Genomic DNA, 18,895 nt, shown 5'->3' on the forward strand with positions numbered 1-18,895 from the left:
TTAGCTAGTAAATTAGCACTCCACCCTTTCATTCATATAAGGTAATTAAAAAAGCCCCAAACTGGCAGCAGCCAACAGGCCAATGGCCAAAACTAAGATCACCATATTCTTCTTTTATAATTTTTATAACTCAGATCTGCTTGCAGTGACTTTTTTATAACCATTTGTTTAATTGACTGTGTAACCTATTGCTGACAAATGCTAAAAAGGAGAAGTATTTTCATAGACTTTCTCCAAATTTTAACCACTTCTCTATTGTAAAACCATTAACCCAGTTTGACACCACACTGCCCCCATTTCTGTTGTTTTGTTTTGTAGAGTTGTTGATGGGCTAAAACAGTGGAGTGAAAATGGAAGACTGTTTCAACTAAAGTGTTGATCATGTAATTAAAAACATAGTTATACAGATGTTATAATTATGGACAGATTTACAGATAAGTAAATATACCATGTATAAAACAAGACTCAATAATGTGTACTATTGATGTTTCTTAGCTTAAAGTAGTAATACTAGTAGGAATAAAATGTTTCAGAGCATTAAAACAGCAATTCAATCACTTGTTTCATTGCTGATCTGATCAAAAACAGGGGACACAGCACTGCAACATGTTAAAGAGATGAGAGCCTCAACACAACAAAGCGCTGATCTGGGAATTGGTTTTATCTGAGGGTGGACACATGACTAGTTAACAAGGCCTTTAACCTCCCCTACTGCCTTTTTTATTTTTATTTTTTTATCTGCTTCCTTGATCTGTCATGCTCCAATATGTCTCTTGACAACTTGGAGAATCTCAGACTGTAACTGAACTCAGACACTCAGGAAGGAGATCAGAATTCAACTGACAGAAAACACGGGTCTATTTTTAGCAGCTGGACTGAATTTCCTAATCTCCTCAACTCCTAAATGAATAATGAACGCTATCTTGTTAGTAATATCACAAAAATAAAAACACACTCACATGGTGGAAAGTAACGCCAAATGGCATCACACCGAGAGCTGATTATGTTTTTTAATTTTTTTAATGCAGCAAGTTGCGACCCCAGTGACCGTTATCATGCTGACATATGCATCTCCCATCGAAACTAAAAAGAGGCTGTGAAAGAGGAGAGTGAAGCTGCTGAGTGTCTGATGGAGATAAGGGGAAATGACTGGGGCTGAGAGACGCCGTCCTTCAGCCTGTCACACCCTACACTGCCCATATTAATTAGGCTCTATAACTCATGAGCTAATGAGAAGCAGACACTTCAGAAAAGAGAGGAGAGGAATTTTTGACATCTCTTCTTCTGCTATCTGTGCACGATAACACAATGATTTACCTCGATGATATGATGGGCTGTCAATCCTTATCTATTTGTAAAAGTTTCTTTCTTAAACTTAAACTTGAATCACATTTATCCCTTTTAACAATCAAAGGTTCTTTCTAAGTGTCTTTAAAATGTATTGCGCTTTTTTTTTTATAATTGCAGAAAGAAAAAATGGGGGTTTGAAAAAATCTGAAATGTCTCTTCATTTCAGTGGGTTATACAGGTGTGCCTGCCTGTCTTTGATGGACAGCAGCTGGCAGGCTGCCACAGTGCCTACACAGCAGAGAATAAGAGACAAACTGGACTCAAGTGACATTTGTATCTGTGTTTACATGCTGTTTAATGTGCTTCAGCCGAGCAACTAATTAGCTATCTAGTCTGCAAACTGTGCAGTATTCCCCAGTTAATATTTGTCTGGTTGTTCATACAACACAGTGAGGTAGGGGAACTGGGCATGAGTTCATGCTGTGAAACCTAAAAGTATTTACATTTTCATGGTTGATGTTTATTTTTTCTTAAAGATACATGGGCACAAACTTCAATCAGAGACTGAAGGGACAGCTTGATGGCCAGGGATTGGGTGGTGCTGGTGCTGCTGGAGCTGCTACTGGGGAAAAAGGGGGATGAACTAACTCTTAAAATGGACCAAAGTGTTCCTTTATTCTATCAGTATCAAGTATTTAACAGAATTTTAGATGGCGGGGCTTTGATGCTTCTTACAAGCAGATGGAGCACAACTTTTCAGTCCAACTTTGCTGTATTATGATAAAATTTAATTATTTGTATAGAGCCAAATAAAACTAGAGTGACGTCAGGGCTCTTGAAAATAGTGCATTTAGAAACCACATATGCTACAGGTCTAATTTCCCCAAAGCATAACTTGTTTTCATTTTGCTTCTTATTTTTTTATTACTTTCAGCCATCTGCGATGCCCCTCGTGCTGTGTTGGAAGCAGCCCTTGCCTGCGCTTGCTGATAATTGGATGATTTGGGAGAGATGCTGGCTGATGCCCCTCACCTGGGCTTTACAAGCTATAAACTGGTCCAGGTGTTCACTTGCTAGCTTTCTTATCTTTAATTTAAGCAAATCCCACCCATTTATTGCATACTGACACAAGGTATGTGACAAAGAGGGAGTACACACAAGACAGTAAAGACAAACACTAAAGACAGTTGATAAAAAGTGACAAGAGTGAGTCAGATTATAGAGCTTAGAGCTATTATAGCTGATGGTGCTCCCATGCCAGCCAGTTGTCTGTAAGCATAGGCCAGGACCACCTAGAAGACAGTCGGAGGAATCTCACTCAACTGCGCGGTGTATTCACATATTTAACTATAAATATTTCATTATACTCAGTTCTGCTGCCATCTATAATTTAATCCTTCTTTTTAAGTGAAAGTAAGGAAATGAAGGAAAGAGCTGGTGTAGTGCCCTTTAGTTTGATGTTTTATGAGAAATCCATATTAATGCAGATGATTTTGGCAAAAGGAACAGCTTTACTGTGTAGTATTGCAGGTTGATGGCTCAGTACTTTTTGCGGCATAATGTCAATGCTATAAACATGATGAACTAAGATTAGCAAGATTTATACTTTTACTCATAAGAAAAGAAATGCTTCTTGGGATGAATGCAAAACGCACTGTTAAATTTTAATGATGTCAACAGCAGCCTTGAGCCCATTGATTGTGAAACATTATTCCTTTGTGACTCTCTAACATTTGCCTTTACTGAGCTGGGTAATAAATATGGAGAAGGATTTTAACTTAACTATCTCTAGTGTTTTAATGAGTTGAGTGAAGCACTTTTCATCAATAAGTGTACATTTTACAGTCAGTGTCGCCAGCATGAATTCATTAATGAAGAACCATTTATTTTCTGCATTGATTGCTTATGAATCACCAGGAGAAAAGACAAACTAATGCACGCCTCAATGCAAAAACTAAACAGTCATCAATGTATCATGATTGCCATTATCGTGATTATGAAGTTAGTAACCATATTCATGAGTTTGTTACAGTGGTTTGTTATTTATTGTTTGGTTTTGATTCCAGTTTAGTTAGCGACAGCTGCTCTTGTCGTTTCCATGACATAGCTCTGATAGTTTGCAGTGTAACACACTAATAAGCGCTTACATGATCATTATCATTAATGAATGACCTATGACTTAACGTGCCTGGGACAGGACACAGAATATTGTAAACTGTGCCTCACTGAAAGAAAGCTCACACTAATTGAGATCCCGATTTACATAGAAAAGCGTGGCTTGTTAAACCGAACCCGCGTAGCATTTATTGTGGGTAACAACAGATAAGGAGTTTTAATAATATAGAATAGTGAACATAAAAGTGTGATTTTCCAGACACAAAAAATGGATGACAAAGTTGAAAACTTTTAGGGCAGATTGAAATTAGAGAAAGAAAGTAGCCTACTAAATATACTTACTGGCCAGTTCATTAGGTATACCTGGTCAGCAACTGAGCTACTCACCTAGCTACATGTCTTTAACATCAAACAAGATTTATTTGTCACGTACACAATCACACAGAGTACAACTTGTAGTGAAATGCTTGTGTCTGAGCTGCGGACAGGCTGCAGATGTAGCCGCACCATTCCATGGCTTGGTTTTTTAGCAGGGGGGGTCTAGCCAAGACCCTTACTAGATACCAGACAGGAATTAAACTTGCAACTCCTACTCCAAAGGTGTGTAGTATTACCACTACACTATCCAGTTGCTTTAGGGATGCGGACATGGTCAAGACACCTGCTGAAGTTCAAATCAAGCATCAGACTGTCTTAATGAGCAACAAAGAGTGAGTGTTGAAGTGAGGGCTCAAAAGCAGAAAAATTAAGAGGCAGAGTTTAATCAAACAATCAACCCCGACCTTACAGACACAACACAGACATTACATGGGGATACAAGTCGGAGATCGGTAGCGTTACAGAAAAACACTGAAATATACACAACAATGGGAAAGTACAAGAGGAAAAAAAGAGATCTCTACTCATGCTGTGCTTCCATGGTAGGACAGCATGAGAACAGGAAACAAAAACAGTTCAATAACAGAAGGTAAGCTATTTATGTGACTGATTAAAACACAAACCCAAACCAGACACAAACCCTCCCAAAATAAAGAGAAAAGATCACTTGACCCATATTACGTTACTTGCTCTTCGAGTGAATCAACAAATGGCGAAATGAAAAGCCGAACAACAACAATGCTGTTTCTTTAGAGAGTCTTAGCTTACATGTGTGTTTATTTCATATTTTCAGTTGTTACCCTCCATGGCTAAATAAATCGGTTTCAGTAATGCACTGATATACAAGAATGGACATAAGGGGCTTCTTTCAAAGAAAAAACTCTGGTAGTATTTTATATATTATGCTTTGTATGTTGTTCAGTATATTTCTATGCAAAACAAGAGGAATTTCAATACACAGCAGTATATTCACAGTTGAAACCAGATATTTACATACACTTTATGGAAAACACAAGAACATTTTTTTTACTGTACAACATCAATTTAGAGTAAACTTGTTTTGTTTTGGTTAAATAAATATTGAAATATCTTTTGAATTAGTTAAATGTCAGAATAAAGAGAGGCAGAGCTGTCTATTTTTTATCACTTTCATCAAATTTAGGAGTACATGTACACTAAGTTTATTGTTAATTAATAAGAAAACTCCAGACGATTCCATTCTGAGCTGAAGAAGCTTCTGATAGGTTAGTAGAGTCCATGTGAGTAAATTGGTGGCACACCTGTGGATGCATATAAGGCAAAACACAGAGCCTGTTTCTTTAACATGGGAAAATCAAGAGATGTCAACCAAAACACCAGAAAAAGAATCGTGGCGCTCCATAAGTGTGGCTCAATTTTATATACAATTTGGTGCCATTTACAATTAAGAAATACAGACAATTTCTCTCTTTACTCTTAAAGTTAACAAATATGTTTTTTATATTTAGCAATCTAAAAAAAATAAACATTTAGTCTGATTTGATGTTACAATTAAAAAAGTGTTTGTGTTTTCTGAAGAGTATCTAAATATCTGGTTTCAACTGTATATTTGATGATTGTCAGCACAAAGAGGGAGAGAGAGGAGAATGAGGACAGAACAGAGATGGAACAAGAGCAGGTGAGACACACGTTAGTCAAATGGTTGTTTACCAAAAGTATCACCGTATCATAGGTACTCATGTATCACGTACCTAGTGTTTCTTTTTAGGTTTGTTATTTTTCAAATTCTATATTTATTAAGTTATGCAGGCTTGTTTGCACAACAAGGCTAAATAATTATATAAACTTTTCTCAATCTAAATAGTGGACTTTGGTAGAATTAAAAAATAATTGTAGTGCAGGTCTATGATGAATTTTAGTGCTACTATCATCTAGTTCTGATTCTGGTTCTGTCTTGGTTAAGTCCTCAGTAGTCCTGATTTTGAACTGTTGTAGTCCTGTTTTAATTCCGGATCAGTTCTTGGTCTGGTTGAATTGGGGTTTAGTCCTCGTGTCTTGATACAGCCCCGACTTTGTTCTGCCTTGCTGCTTAATTAAAAACCTAGTTTAAGGTGTCCTGCATATGTGATATATTTTTTTCCTATATGAAGTCATTCTTTTTTGAACAAAACTCAAAACAGAGCCTATTAATCTTTCAGTCATTTCTACCCCCCCCCCCCCCCACAAAAAAAAAAAAATCCCACATGCATACTACCCTTTAGGGCTAAGCCCCGGGTGTTTCAAATGTCTGGCTCCGCCTCTGGGAGGAAGTAAAACTAACACACAAGACACAATACGAGATAACATGCAGAATTACCAAAGATAAAACAGGAAATGAGAATCAACAACTAAACAGATAAATATGAAAAAGTGATCAGTTAACAAGCTAAGAATCAAATAGAAAACATAAACCCAACTAGAAAATCGACAAATTTGGACATTACTGCTAAAGACCCAGCACTGTGACACAGAATGATGTCATGCTGCTGGCAGCATCAACTCAAATAATCACTCGTTACAACAGAGGTATGCAGAAGAGTATCCAAACATGTTGAGCCTTGAAGCAGATGTGCAGAAGACCACACCAAATGCCAATCTGTCAGCAAAGAACAAGAAACTGAGACTACAATTAACAACAAAGTAGGGTCTATTTGACTTTCTATCTACAGGTCAGGCTGGGGATGATGTAATGGTGGGGCCCATCTGTACCAACTCAGCCTTCCTTGCAAATGCTACTGACCGAATCCATTCCTTTATAACACAGTGTACACATCTTTTAATTGCTGCTTATAGCAGGACAACACACCATATCACACAGCTCGCATCATCTCAAACCTGTCCCGACATGACAGTGAGGTCACTGTACTCATATGGCCTTCACAATCACCAGATCTCAATCCAGTAGAGCATCTTTGGGACGTGGCAAAATGGGAGATTTGCAACATGGATGAGCAGCTAAAAAAAATCTGCATTGTTATTGTGATGTGATCGTCTCAATATGGACCAAAATCTCAGAGGATTGTGTCCAGCATCTTGTTGAATTAAAACCACAAAGATTTCTGGCAGTTTTGAACTAAAAAGTGGGTGCAACCTGGTACTGGCAAGTGTGCCTAATAAAGTGGCCAGTGACTTATTGTGGCTTTATGTATCCGAGACAAAATTCATAAACAGAAAATCAAAACTTTTGCAAACTTTATAAAGTTATTAAACTTTAATATCTAAAAATCGAAACTCAAACAGCCATTCCAACGTTTGTTGGTCTTCTGCAAAAAATAAATCGAGACTGCAACTAATTTTAATTTCTAGGTTTATAGGGGGGTTTGGCTGTACAAATGCCAATAAATAAATCAATAAAAAAAAAATTGAAATTGAAAACAGGAAAATAGGAAAGTCATTTTTTTTCCTCCGCCTGTTTGCGGATTCAGATTCGCTGCCAACATTCTGTTTCCAAAACTGCAGCAATGTTGCATGTTTCATCAAAACTTGGACCAATTTAGTTTGGAGGAGTTCAGATGCCCGTCTTTTCTCGACATGTCATTTCTCGATGTGTCTGTTCTTCATATTTAATCTAAGAGACAGAGTACAGCCTTTTACTTTTCACGGTGATTAAAGTGCATCACATCTGTGTGACTAGAAATATGACCGTTTCAGTGTAGCTACAAGCATGGGTGGTTACTGAAAGATAAAATGAGTTTTTCGCAGAGAAATAAATGGAAAAACCTGATATGGAATAAGACAAATATGTCAAATTGCTACTCTTTGGGCTGGCCACATTAGTAAGAACTCATATTATAGGTGCTCTCTTGGTATCAAGACTGCAGCAACTGTACCCAGTTTCATTACAACAACTGGATGTTAGAAGGGTTTGTGCTATATTTAAAAGAGGGAATGACCTGACTTTAGGTTGTACAGTCTTAAGTCTGAAAGGGGAAATGACACAATCACAGTGAACAAAGAAAAGGATTGCAAGATGAAGACAGAAATGAATTAAAATGGGTTTTGACAGATTTTTCCAAGCATAGAAGAGGCAACCTGCAAATAAATGTTTTGCAATATCACTTTTAAAGCCAAAAGCTGTGACTGACTGCTTCAGAAACTAACTAACGAACTATTAGATTACTTCAACATGTCTGCTCTTGTGATTTGTTCCTTTTAATATTGACAAATTGTTGCGGAAAGAACGGAATAATAATGAAAATTGCATTAATTAACCTTCAGAGTTCTGATGGGTGAAACAGGTTGCTGCTGCTGCAAGAGGAAAACACACAATGTGATGCTAAGCCTCCATTAAAGTACCAAAGATATCAGAATTCAACATGACTAGAATTTGTGTCTGCAAAAACGTTCCATGCATGACATTTCAGTTCCCTCCCAAAACTCATTTAAGATTTCACTTGTAGATGATGTCACATACATCAGACTACACGAGACTATTTGTGTAAATCACTTTAGCTCACAACCGAAGAAGCAAAGAACTCCTGAGCCACCCTCCCCCATAGGCACTTCCTCTGTTTTAGTTACAACCTTGAGATGAGAGCGTATGGGTCCCTGAGGAGATACTTTAGGAGGGGTCGTTATCATTTTTGGCAGTCCTCCCATGTAAACCCTCAAAGGCCCTCCTCCATATTCATCAGGGTGATTATGTGCTGACCTCCGTCTGCTGTTAATCCAGAAGTATGCCCACCAGGCAGGTATCATGGAGGAGGGTGAGCAAACCTGACACCACGACCAATTAGGTGTCTATAACAGAAAGACGAGAGAGAGAAGAGAGAGTAATAAAAGGACTGGATAGGTACCGCATACCTCGTCTTTTTAATTTGGAACAATAATAATGGCGGACTGAGAATGGCTGAGAACTAGGAGACTTCTTTTTCTGTGGAAAAACAACAAATTAAAGACCCAAAGGAACGTCCATTGTGTAGAAATAAAAATGATTTTGGAAAAAAAGGAATGCAGTTTTCATTAACATAAGAGGGAAAGTTTTTTGTCACATCTCCAAAACTGGAAAATGTTGATTTCACTGATGGCATATTTCATTCCTGGAATATTGCAATAACAAACATGATTAAACTTTCTGAATGGTTTTGTGGGACAGGCATTTCAAGCAAGAATATTAATTTCATTGGAAGTATTCAACTGTTTAACCCACTGCATCAAATGACTCTTCATGATTGTGATAAAACTGTGACGTAGCTTTTCCTTTCAGAGTTTATTTTTCTGACGGAGCTCTGCTCATTTGTCTCTCTATCAGTAATTATTTCTCCACCTTTTTCGTCCATCATGCTGAGTCTGATGGAGGAATTCAAATATATAGACAGGTGACAACAAACCAAAAAAACACATCAAGTTCAACTCAGATGTTGGGCCAACACTTTACCCCCGAAGAATATCAATGTGTTGCCAAGCTGTCAAAATGCAGACTTAAAGCAGAGCATTAACTTTTCTTTTAATTTGTCACCCATCTGCGTGAAACACACTTTCTCAACAGCTGGGATTTGGTTCATATACACTGATTATAGAGCGCACATCTGCATCATTTGAAGGAGACTTTTTTAGATGCAGTGTGAATGAAGCCGCTCACAGAGTCAGACACATATAGAGCATATCACATCTTACTCCCCAAAATAAATAAATAACAGGAAACATAGTGGGAAGTTGTCAGCTGTTGACGGATGTGTCAGCTGGATCAATGCTCAGCTACACCACTGAACCATTATTAAGAACACTAACACCCCAAAGGCTTTAAGCATCCAGAGATGGAGAACCAAAGGAAATGTTGGAGAGACTGAAGGATCACTGTGCATCAAATTAACGGCACCATTATTCCGGTGCAATACTGCTGCATTATTAAAGCCTGAGAGCACCTTGTTCATGTCAAGCTCAATTATGGGTATGTGTGTTCCTTCCAAGAGTGTAATTAGTGGTGTAACCATGGAAAGTACAGCTTAAAAATATTATCTGTACATTGTAAATATTCATTAGGCTGTCACTCAAAATACAGATGCAGGTTGGCTGACCACCAATCATAGGAAAAACACAAATTTAAACCTACTTCAAAAGCCTTGTATCAAATCATATAGCTAAAGCAGATGTAAAGCTACATCAAAGGGTGGTTGTCAGTTGGACTGAAGTGAAAAAAAAAAAGCTAGCTGAATAATTTATTCATAAGCTGTCTCTGCCTCGTACTCTGTATGCTTCGTGCGTTGGTTTTACTGAACACAGGTTGTTTCGTTATGGATGTAAGGTGCTGATTTTACATGTGTGAGCTGTTTTATCTGCTCGTCTCACTGTCTTGGGACAGGAGCTGACACTTACCTGAAAGAAAAAGCCTATCATCAGGGTGAAAATGTTTTACGTTGAAGCAAAAATAGACACAGACATAATAGACAAAACTAGACATTAAGAAACAATTTCATTTTTAATTTATTAGTTTATTAGTTTGTCAGTATTTGTAGTTTATTATCCAAACCACACTGGAAGCCATTTGAATCCACTTTTGACTGTCCCAACCTTGTCTGCAGGTCTAAATGTACTGAATTGCTGGCGGGTGATTGGCTGATTAGATAACCATGGTAATGAACATTACAGGTGCATCCAATAAAATGGCTTGTGAGTGTACGTCAACACTAGGAATCAGGTGCTTTTTGCTTACATAAGAGACAGCAGTTTGAGTCCTGCAGAGCTGATACTTTTACACTTATGCCTGTGATTTTCATTTGCAGATCATTTAGATTTATCCCATAAAATAAAAAAAATAAAATAAAAGTTACTCAATTAATTAATTAAAAAGAAAAAAATAGACATCAAAATTAGACATCACAATGCGTTCACTCAGACATGCATCGTGCCAACATAAAAAAATCCTTCAGTATTTTAGATTTAGTATATTTTAGAAGCTGTTGCATATTTTGGCTGTTCTGCTGTGGATGCTGCAGATCTTTTTTCCAGTGGCCAGCAGGGTGAGGGTGGAAGGGGTCGTGTATGATGTTATTTGTATGGTCAGGCAGCACTCTTGCGCAATGTACTGCAATGTGAGAAAGTGGAATCCCAATGAGGTGAGCTCTTTTCATCTGGCACAAAAAGTCCAGGTGCTGCTGACCACTCTGTCCTGGTCTCTTTCCAGTATGATGTGACTGGGACTCAGTGTCTGTTATCTGTACTCCAGTAGCTTGTGGTTACTGCTGATCATCTCCTGATGTTGATCAGTGTCACAGTTTTGCAATGCAAAACCAGGAAAAAACTGTTGACGTTCAGTGTAAAATCCACGTTTTATTGACACAATTATATTCCCTTCTTAATTCTCCAAATGTGTGAAACCAGATTGTGATGCTTATCTCAGACAATTGTCAATTAAAAGGTTATTTCAGATAGTGTTTTATGCAATAAATGGCTTTTCTGCGTGACTACCGAGAAGAAAGAAAAATTCAAAATAAGATGATGGCTTTGTGGAGCTGATTTCTCCTCAACATAAATGAGCATAAATGAGTGAGTGTTTAAACACTTTTCTCATTCTTAATACAGCTCTGTCATCTCAGCACATCCCAATAATAAAGATAATAAGATGCACATTTTTCTCCATCTCTCAATGCAGAAATAATGAACTACTGAAATAAAATAAGAGTCAAAAGAAAAACAAAAGTGCGACAGTCTAAAATGTGTTATTTCCCAACCTACACAGGATTATTTGTCTTGGATTGAGTTATTCATTATAAGAAAATGATGGTTTCTCTCTGATCAGACAAATTATGATATTTGAGCAGAAAACACAAATAAAAAATGTATTTTCCATTTTAAAACTCAACTTAAACACAAAAATCCGACAGTACAATCTACTTGGATTCCAGCCACTGATTATGTTTTTTTCTTTATTTAGAACTAATGCAGTCCATTTAAAATTCACCTTTGCTTTGGAGTACAGATTCAATAACCCTGATCTCCAGGGACTCACCAGTCTATGAATGATAATCACTTGTAATTAAAGCTCACTTGAGTTTCTCCTTTTCTGAAAGTGGAAGGTGGAATCAGCGTGCTCTGCATCCACCGAAGCCTTTGAAACCAACACCAGGATTAAATCGCTGGTCTGAAGACACTAAACAACTCAGTTAAAACTGCCCCAGTCCATTCAGTCTGCTGATTTGCAGCAGGCAGGTCCTGTCTGAGATAACTGCGCTGTGGAAAATGTATATTCTCTGCTTCATGTCTAATGCCTAAGTACCTGTCCAGTTTAATCAGTTGGTGAAGAGTGAATTATGGGAAGTGAACAAGTCTGTCTGCTGAAGCACATAGTTTTGAATTTGCTGATAATAATAAATGGATTTTAGAGATCTTGGAAGGAAAACTGTACTTTCCTACATATTCTTAACATTATTAGTTTGTTAATATTTGCTGACTGAATAACTGACAGCAAACATGTGAATGTGTTGGTTGCAAAAACTTATCTGTCATTACTAGGATAATTGGATGTTAGCTCTTTATCTGTCTGTCACCTTCTTACACCTGAAAACACCCATTAGAACTCTTTTATCGCAGATCTTTGCTTGTCAGGTGGAAAAACCTCTGTGTGGTAATTAAAATTTAAAAATACTCACATCATTAATTAATTTTAATTTCTAAAGTAGTGGCTAGTGCTGGTCAGACTAAGAAAAGTTTAATAATGAAGCATGAAGTTCTAATTAAAGGTCCAGTTTTGTCTCAGAAATTTAAAAGAAGATTAATTCGACTCTCATTTCCATAAAAGATTCACCAGTACGAGCATCTCTAATACTCAACAGACAGCATTTTGAATCTTGTTTAGTGACGCCCCTCTATGAACTCATGATGATTGCTTTGAGCTTTTGGTAAACTAAAGCAATACATGATAATCAGTGAGCTTTGGAGATATTATTACATTTTGCTTCCAGTCTTCATGCCGAATTTCCTGGCAGCAATAGGAATCAGGGTTCAGATCTACTTATGAGAATTTGTGTCCCCCCCCACCCCAAGCTTGCATAGGTTTCCATGATCTTCAGTTTCTCTTACCACATGAAGCATGCTAGATGAACTCTCCTATCGATCCCACTGGCATAAATATTATGCAGCTCTCCCAATGCTTGCTCAGCTTTAATGCACACATATGAATTTCTAATGCACTGCCCTGTTAAAACACGTTATTCAAAGCATCGAAAGAGTAACTGATCACCCCTTCATAGCACTCTCAAATAAAAAGAAGCTTCCATCAGCTGCTCCCTTGCCACAAGGGGTCGCCATAGTGGATCGCTCTGCATATTTAAATATGAGATGCCCTTCCTGACGCGACCCCAAAGGGGATGGGTGCTGTCATCTTTTTTTGATGCTATTTACTATCAGAATAATGTGGCAGCTGAGTTACCCCAGTTCCAATCCATGCCCCATACCATCACTCATTCTGTTTGTGTGTTCATGTGGAGGGTTCGCTACATTAAGTGCTGCTCAAAATCAAGTAGCTTTAAGTGGAAATGGGTTACAAAGCCCTCCAGCCACACTCTGTGGAGGTGGAGGCTCCTGTTTTGTGTCACTGAAAGAAAATGGTGCACACTCAAAGATACAGTGTTGTTATTCCAGAAGGACTGGCTCAGTAATATATAAAAGATAAAACAAATTTTTTAAAAAAAGAAGCAATGTCTTGTGGCAATCAGTACAAATAACAGTAAATAAAAACTCTGTTTTGCCAGAGGCAGAAGACAATATTTATTGCTACGGTGGTAATACAGATTATATCCTGTGGCTATTTCAAAGAGACTCATAAATAAAATATTGAATGTAAACACAAGTTATATAATAGCTTCAGATAAAAAGACTGTTACTTCATTCATTCAGTGTACCGTTAGGGAGGATATTAACTTTTTTTTTTTTTTTGCTTATTTTTCCAAATTTTCTTCAAAGTTCTTTTTTTAAACAGAGTTCTATTGGAAGGTATCACAAGACTTTTTTTTTTTTTTTAAATCTTGTAACTTGTGCATGTCACTTTAAAAATGTGCCATATATGCAGGCATTTATTTATAGGAGCATTCCTTTCAGGTACTCATACTAGCACATTTGGCAAATATCACACATGAATCCAGTCCCGTTTCCTAGGCAACGCCTTCATTCAATTTGATGAAAGAGTTGTGCTCAGCATTAGACCTTGTTTGGTATCAAGATCTTCCCCTTTCTGCTGAAGTACTTGCAGGTCTGGCAGCTGGTGTAAACACGGACAAAGAACAGTGACATTTAAACCACACAGAATCATCAGCAGAGGTGATCATGCTGCCTGGATATGCTGAGATCCATCGAAAGTTAGGTACAACTAAACCCCTGAACACCTGGCTCCTGTAAGTCTTTAGTAACATTTTATATTATCTTAGTGTTTATTTTAAAGAGATGATGTGATGCTTTTCAAATTTTGAAACATCCTGCAAAACAAATTGAAGTAAATTAACTTTTCAACTATCTTTTCCCCATGGTGCACCACTACAACTCATCTTAGTTCCCTCGAGTTGCCAAATCCCACTTTAGCCCCTGACTGTACTCATTTTTCAGTTTTAGTGTGGATGCAAAGTCACACCAAATTTTGAAACTTGAAATAAAGTTTATATTCTCATCTATTAATATTAAATTAATGCACCACAAGGTCCAGTTAGCTTTGCACAAATAGCTGTTAGAAATGTCCTCCAAAGGATTACTTTGTACTTTTATACTTTCAGTCAGAACTTCTTCATTTTTACTTGAGTAAAGTAATTGAATTAGTAAATGTTCAACTTTTACCACATTATCTCTAGAAATCTTACACAAGCCCCCCCCCCCTAATATTTAGCACTAGTAAGCCATATAATGTGTGAGTTTCATGTATTCACCATTGATAGTTTTGTTGTCATAAACTGGGTATGGGAGCACTGTGTACTTTACAAATTATGAAAGACCACTAAAGTGTTAAATGCTCCAGGCCACTGATGACTAGTCAGATACTTTGAAGTCAGTGTTTATGACTAGATAGATAAGTATTTATTGTCATTGTCAGAGAACAATGAAATTGCGTTTGGAGCTTCCGTACAACCCATAAATACAATAATAAAGAAAATAATAAATACCCCTTAAAACCCAAGTGTAAATATTTAACCCAGTGTGACTCCAGTGCAATAAGACAATCCTTAGCAACAACATGAGAACATGACAAGTAATGTTCATACTTGCCTGATTTCCACTGACTGGCCTGAAGAAATTCATGTAGGTCCACCGGAAAGCCATTTTGGGATACTGACTGAATTTATGGAATACAATATTTGCTTGATAACTTTTTACATTTTTATATATAATTGTTATTGTTATTTTGCTGTTTTTATAAAAAGTAACAATAGATGACAAGGATAAAGAAAACATGAAAAAACTATTTTGTTCAAAAAAACTAAAGCTAAATTTGCTTTTGAGCAGGTAACAGACAGAACCTCGAACGATTGGAGGTTCCTGCTTTTGTCTGAAAAAAACAAGGGTGACCCTGAGCTAGCCAATATATGTTACCCTAACCTTTGGCTAAAATACTTTACTTTGAAAAATGAATACTTTAACACAAATAAGTTTGGTATGAAATATATTCTAATAATTAAAAATGGAGAGGTTAGTGTTTATGACCTTTACAACAACCATCCACCAATGACTGCCCTTTTAAACATGCAGGAGGAATAAAAATCATAAAGCATTTATTAACAATATTATTGGCTACTTCTGCTTTATGTGTCATTGCAGAGTGTTGGTACAGTTCACACTGCCTGTCTGTGACACATAATGTTATTAGTTCCACCTCTGCTTTTTCTTGCTATGACAGGCCAGAGAGTCTTCCATGAAAAGGTCCATTGTGTTTGTGGTCATGCTTTGTTAAAGGATCCCTGTTTGGACAGAGAGTTTAGGTTTAGACGTTTACTTCTGGCCTAACTGTCCGGGGTCCATTTAAGCTGATTTACTCTGAAGCTTTGTGTCATTAAGCATACAGAATGTGACTGACGGCTGCAGATTGCATGCCTGATGGGATGCGGTCAGTGCATGCGTGGTGGTAATTGAGTGAACTCTCACCTGCCTTAGCTGAATGTGTTGCTCTGTGTGTGATTAAGATGTTGGATGTGGTATTCGGCAGTTCACACTTACTCTCCAATGCTACAGTCACACTTTGGAAAACAGTGGCTGGAAACCAAAATTATTGTGAGAGTGTGATATGAATTTCCAATCTTGTTCAGAAACGGCAAACAGGTCTGTGATGACGTGCAGTCACCTGGCATCTTCAGACAGACTTTAATTCATCAAGATGACAATAATATGGCAAAAAGACAAGAGTGATTCTGCTATCAGTTTGCAACTTAAAACAACAATTAACTGTGATAAAAAATAATAATAAATCAGCAAAAATCACAAATCAGTTGTGTTTACGTACACAGAAATTCTCGTTAACTGCTTACATTCAGAGTTCAGCCAGGACCACGTAGATTTAAAACATACATTAAAAAATGAATCCACAAATCAGTGTCCTGCTGTAAGACAGTGAATGAACTGCAAATTGATATTAGAAATTTAACTAGAATAAAACCAGTCAGCAATCAGCTGATTCCCATATTGCAAAGAGCTGCATCAAAGAAAGGTTGTGCTCACTGGTGCAAACTGACTCAGATTGACTGACACTGTGTCTGCATTTGTAAATTAGATCACAATTATTTGCAAACCTTGTCCTGGAGGAATCGCAATTGTTTGGAGACAGGTTGCCTCCCAGAAGGTGACCTATACACTTGCCTTGCTTTTGGAAATATTTGTCATGGCAACTATTTGTAATTGGTTTACACATCATGGTAATCATGATGTAACTGCATTTTTTTTTTTTTTTTTTTGGATGCAACAAGGTTGCTGTGCTATTTTTATTCGAGTGGGACTGAAACATAAAACATCAAAACAGTTAATACACGCTCAGAGACAGGCTCTCTTCAAACCCCCACAAGAAAAGCTGTCCAGCATTGTGTGGGCGTGTCTCAATATACTTATTACAAATACTACTAATCAACGCCCTGACAGCAGCTGCAGCAAAAGCAAGATGAAAATAATCAGTGAGTAGGGTCAGTATTACCTAAACAAAATTTTCAGTCTTCATTAGATGTCTCACATTCTGGTAGATATATCATTATAATCCTCTCATTGGATATGGAGATTATTTTTGGTTGCTGAGGGGGTCATGTGGTCCTTTCATAAAGGAAGGAATAAAAAAATATATTAAACTCTGTGACAAACATCTGCTCGAGAAGTTTTATGTGCTACTTTTTCCACTGGCTGAGCAACCCCTTGTATATAGCTAAAACTCACCTGGGTGCATTCTGCCTTAAGCAGCAACTGTAAGGCCATTTTAATTAGTGGGAATGAATTATTGGGCTATAATGTATGAAGGACCAGACTCTTAAAATAGAGATATTTTAAATTTTCTTTTTCCCTTTTTTTTTAGAAGTGACTCTTAAGGTCAGCATGAATAAAGTCTTGGGTATAATTGTGAATTAAACACATGCAGAAAAGGAGAAGAAATTAACTGCTTAGCATTAGCCTGTCTTTGCAAGACTTATTTCCTGCAGTGAACAAAGAGTCCTCAAAAAATATGTTCTAATATAAAAGTAGGAGTTCAGCCTGAATTACCACGCTTGTGTAAATAATGGTCCGTTCTTTTGTTTTAACCTTTAATGGATGGGTGGGGCTGACCACAATGCAAAATACAAAAAGTGCCAGTGAATGGAGACAATAACAGGAAAAGTGCTTGAATGTCAGTTTCCCTGTGTCTGACAGCTTAGCTGATGGTATCGGATTTATGGAATAACTCCCACATGAATGAAAACACACTGTGACTTCATTTGCAGGTCAATTTAGTGGAGTTAATAACTGTTTGCACCTGCAATTAACTGCTGACCTCTCAGGCCCCCTAAATGGGTTTCACGTGTTTCACTGACAGTCTGAATAAATTTCAATGTAGATCTCCAATACAAGAACACAAAAAAATCATATACATGTGTGTGTATATATGTATATATGTATATATATATATATATATATATATATATATATATATATATATATATATACACACACACACACACCACACACACACAAATTGTATTAAAAGCTCCACCATTCTTTTGACTGCTTGTTGCCCTTAAAATTACAGATGGACACTCTGATTGGTCCAAAGTAGGGTTGAGTGCATTTCGCATTTGAATCAATACTAAAACTTTTTATGTATTTACAACATTTTCTACACCACACCAGCAGCTTTTGTCGCTGTCTGGAAAAGTCTGTGAAACTGGCATCACTGTCAGTTTTGGTATACTACAGTACTAAATAGTAATGTCATTCTCGGTTATGGTTATGTATTAACATTGTGGACATATTGTCTCAAATTTCAGAGAAGCCACTGTAAAAATACAACGTTTAATTAATTACCTGAAGAAAACGTTGAGGAAGCTAGCAATGTTTCACTAAGGATTTTATAAACGTAATCATCCTTTGGTCCATCCTTTGGTATGTATGCAGGTGTGCTAACTGCAGGTCTTGAGGGGAATTTGGGTTACAGCCACTCAAAAGCAGTACAATCTTCAGGTCGGTAAGTGTTGTAATGAACTTTCAGATCAGATGTGTTGAGGTCCCTTGTTTTCTTGTTTAAACCCCATTATGTTCTAGTGCCAAAGTTTAGCAACAATAGATTTAGTGTAAATTGGTACTTAGTAGTGCAGATGTAAATCAGTCAGTACCCACTAAAAGTTCACTACCCATCCTTGGCAGGGAGTGCTTTGGGGTTGTTATGGTGGTACAGTGGTTAGCACAACAATAACAAGGTTCTAGGTTTGCACCTCTTGGGTGTAGATTGTGTGTTCTTTGTGTGTCTCCACCAAAGACACATGGAGGACCACTGTCTGAAGCATTTAGAGATAGAGGTTGGTATGAGCATGAATTCCCTTTCTCTGTATTAGCAATTTGATGATCTGGCAACCTGTTCCCAATGTCCCCGCACAACCTTGAACCTAGATATGTTTGCAGTAAAAAGGATTAATATGGGTATATGAAGAAAAATTAGAAACAAAGTAAAGGA

This window comes from Perissodus microlepis, chromosome 2 (assembly GCF_051167445.1).
Source record: "Perissodus microlepis isolate ML-2025 ecotype Zambia chromosome 2, ASM5116744v1, whole genome shotgun sequence".
Lineage (NCBI taxonomy): Eukaryota > Metazoa > Chordata > Actinopteri > Cichliformes > Cichlidae > Perissodus > Perissodus microlepis.